We start from the raw sequence: 3682 nt of genomic DNA, 5'->3' as shown, positions 1-3682 counted from the left end.
TCTCAGGAGCCCATGAAGAGAGCAGTAAGAAACTGCCCAAGGGGAGCTGGAGAGATGGCTCAGAGGTTAAGAGCACTGACTGCTCTTCCAGAGGTCCTGAGTTCAAATCCCAGCAACCACATGGTGGCTCACAACCATCTGTAATGGGTTCGGATGACCTTTTCTGGTGCATCTGAAGATAGCTACAGTGTACTCACATATATAAAATAAATGAATCTTTAAAGAAAGAAAGAAATCTTAAGAAAGGAAGGAAGGAAGGAAGGAAGGAAGGAAGGAAGGAAGGAAGGAAAAAAAAAGAAACTGCCCAAGGTGTGCATCCTCTGAGCACAGAGCTTCCTTCTTCCTGAGGATCATGTGACCAAGAACTTTCTGTACTTTGAAGGGGTCTAATTGCCTACGCTTGCCACCTGTGAGCAACAACCCTTTGCCACCCTGAGCCCAGGGCACTGCCGAGGCTGGCGGGGAGGGGATGACATCTCTTTCTAGGGTGCCCCCAGGCTCTTTCCTAAGGGGCCTTCTGTTGATGGGCTACACCCATCAACACTTCCCAAGGTGACAATCCTAAAATACCAGGAATAAGAGAGTCACATGCCTATTCATAGCACCTTCTATTCATTAAGAGACCTTTCCCAGCCAAAACCATCCTCAGGTAGACTCAAGAGCAGACCTAAGCGGGATAGCCAAGGCTAAAGGCTAAGACCTGAACCTTTTTCATCTAATTTCCTTTGCATAGCCACATCAGGACAAGCTGCAGGGACCCCAGTTCTAAAGACAGACCTCTCACCTTTGGCCCCTCTGCCCCACATCTCAGAGATGTTTGGTCCGAGCCCACAGCCGGCCACTGCCACGCCTTCTGGAGGCTTCTGGCTCCTCTCCTATGCCTTAATGGGCTAAATGGGGAACCAATTCTATATGATTAATTAATTAGGGTCCTACTAGGAAAGATAATAATATCAGAACTTAAATAAGACTGCAAAGCCTAGCGGCCAGTCTATAAAAGAAAAACCAAGCTAGCACAATTAGACGTTCAAGATGGAAGGAGCCTGTGGGTAGACAGGGCTCTGACTCCCTGGCTTGGCTCAGTCCAAGATCAGCCTGAGTCCCACTGCCACGATTCACATGATGGAAGGAAAGTTCCCACAAGTTATCCGCTCACCTCTACACGTACCCCATGCCTACACATGCCTATACACGCCTACACATACACACAAAGTAAAAAAGGACAGATGGAACCTTCAAAGATGGGTGGATAATTTATCATATTCAAAGCCAGCCTAGATAACTTTTTTTTTTTGAGACAGGTTCTCTCTGTGTAGCCCTGACTGTCCTGGAACTCCCTCTGTAGACCAGGCTGGCCTCATACTCTGAGATTCACCTGCCTCTGCCTCCCAAGTGCTGGGATTAAGGCGTGTGCCACTACCACCCAGCCTAGATAACTTTTTAAAACAGTGCATGTGTGTGATACGCATGTGTGTATGAGCACACACGTGTATGTGCCTATGGAGCCAATGACTGGTGCTAGGTGGCTTCTTCCATTGCTCTCTGCTTGGTTTGAGGCATGGGCATGCTGTCTGTGAATGTGAAGACCACTAAGCATCTTGTCTCCCCTCCCAGCTGCTGGGATTAAAGCAGATGCCACACCCACCCAACGTTCATGGGGGATCTGAACCCATCCTGCAGCAAGAGCTTTATCCAGAGTCATCTCCTTAAGGGGCTGTGGATGCAGCTCAATGGTGGAATACTTGCCCAGTATTTCTGAGGCATAGGATTCAGTCTGAAGTATCAGAGGGAAGAGAGACAGACAGACAGACAGACAGACCGACAGAGACAGAGACAGAGACAGAGAAGCTTATAGCTAGTAAAGTGCTGGCCCCTGAACTTTTGATATCTAGAGTGCATGTTAAAGGAGAAAAGAAGGCCTGGGTGTTGTAATGACATACACCTTTAATCACAGCACTCAGGAGGCAAAGGCAAGTAGATCTCTATGAGTTCGAGGCCAGTCTGGTCTACATAGTTACAGAATGCATAATAGAGACCCTGCCTCAAAAGTACCAAAAGGAGGAGGAAGAGAAGGAGAAGCCAGCACTAGGGAGGCAGAAGCAGCCATACCTCTGTAAGTTAGAGAACAGTCTGATCTACACAGTGAGACTCCCCCCCCCCAAACCAAAGAAAGAGAGAAAGAAAGAAAACAAAGAAAGGAAGAAAAGAAGGAAGGAAAGGAGAGAGGGAGGGAGGAAGAAAGGAAGGAAGGAGGGAAGGAAGGAAGGAAGGAAGGGAAGGAGGGAGGAAGGAGGGAAGGAAGGAAGGAGGGAAGGAAGGAAGAAAGGAAGGAAGGGAAGGAGGGAGGAAGGGAGGAAGAAAGGAAGGAAGGAGGGAAGGAGGGAGGGAGAGAGGGAAGAAGAAGAAGAAATACCTAGGCCATGGTTGTACATCCCCAGGGCTCACTGGCCCATGGTTGTACATCCCCAGGGCTCACTACCTCATGGTTGTACATCCCCAGGGCTCACTAACCAGCCAGTCTCATCTATTTGCCAAGTTCCAGGTCTATAAGAAAACAAGTCATAGGGCTGAAGAGATGGCTCAGTGGTTAGGAGCTCTGGCTGCTCTTCCAGAGGTCCTGGGTTCAAGTCCCAGCACCCACATGACAGCCCATAACTGTGTGTAACTCCAGTTCCAGGGGATCTGACATCCTCACACACACATGTGGGGAAGACATAGAAAATAAACAAACAGCCCGGCCGTGGTGGCACTCGCCTTTAATCCCAGCACTTGGGAGGCAGAGGCAGGTGGATTTCTGAGTTCGAGGCCAGCCTGGTCTACAGAGTGGGTTCCAGGACAGCCAGGGCTATACAGAGAAACCCTGTCTCGAAAACAAAAAACAAAAAACAAAAAAAAAAAGAAAGAAAGAAAGAAAGAAAATAAACAAATAAGTCTTTAAGAAAAGGAAAACCAATCACACACAAATATATAAATCAATTAATTAATATCAAACTGAGTGGCACATGCATGTAACTGCACACACACAAGTATTATGCACACACTAGAAACAATTGCAAAGAACTTTGCCAAATGTGGCCTATCACATTTTAGTGGCAAAACCTTTTTCCTCTGCACTTTGAATCTGCATACTCACGTCAAGTCCTTTCACAGAAAACAGATGAATTTTTTTTTTTTTTTTGAGACCTGCTTTTACTGTGTAGCCCAGGCTGGCCTCCTGCCTCAGCCTTTTTCCAAGGACTAGAACTGCAAGCATCTACGGCTATGCTTAGCTTCCTTCTCCCCCATTATGGACAGACTGGTGTTCTCGGGTCTTGAATTTTTATTTTATTTTATTATTTTTATTTGGTTTTTTTTTTTTTTGAGACAGGGTTTCTCTGTGCAGCCCTGGCTATCCTGGAACTCACTCTGTAGACCAGGCTGGCCTCGAACTTTGAGATCTGCTTGCCTCTGCTTCCCAAGAGCTGGGATTGTGTGCCACCACCACCTGAGCAGGTCTGGAATTTTTAAATAAATATGAATTATAATTCCAATAAACATTATCTTAGTTGGTCATGAATAAGCAAGTAGTTATGAGTGGCAGGTGAGAACATCTTCGCCTCTGTCTGTACTTCCATCCCAATCCACCCCACCTCTGTGTTAGGAATGGAAGCTGGGGCCCAGCTGATACTACTGATACTACAAC

The sequence above is a fragment of the Mastomys coucha genome, unplaced genomic scaffold, assembly GCF_008632895.1.
Source record: "Mastomys coucha isolate ucsf_1 unplaced genomic scaffold, UCSF_Mcou_1 pScaffold18, whole genome shotgun sequence".
Lineage (NCBI taxonomy): Eukaryota > Metazoa > Chordata > Mammalia > Rodentia > Muridae > Mastomys > Mastomys coucha.
The sequence above is the reverse complement of the archived record's forward strand: the minus strand, read 5'-3'. Positions refer to the sequence as shown.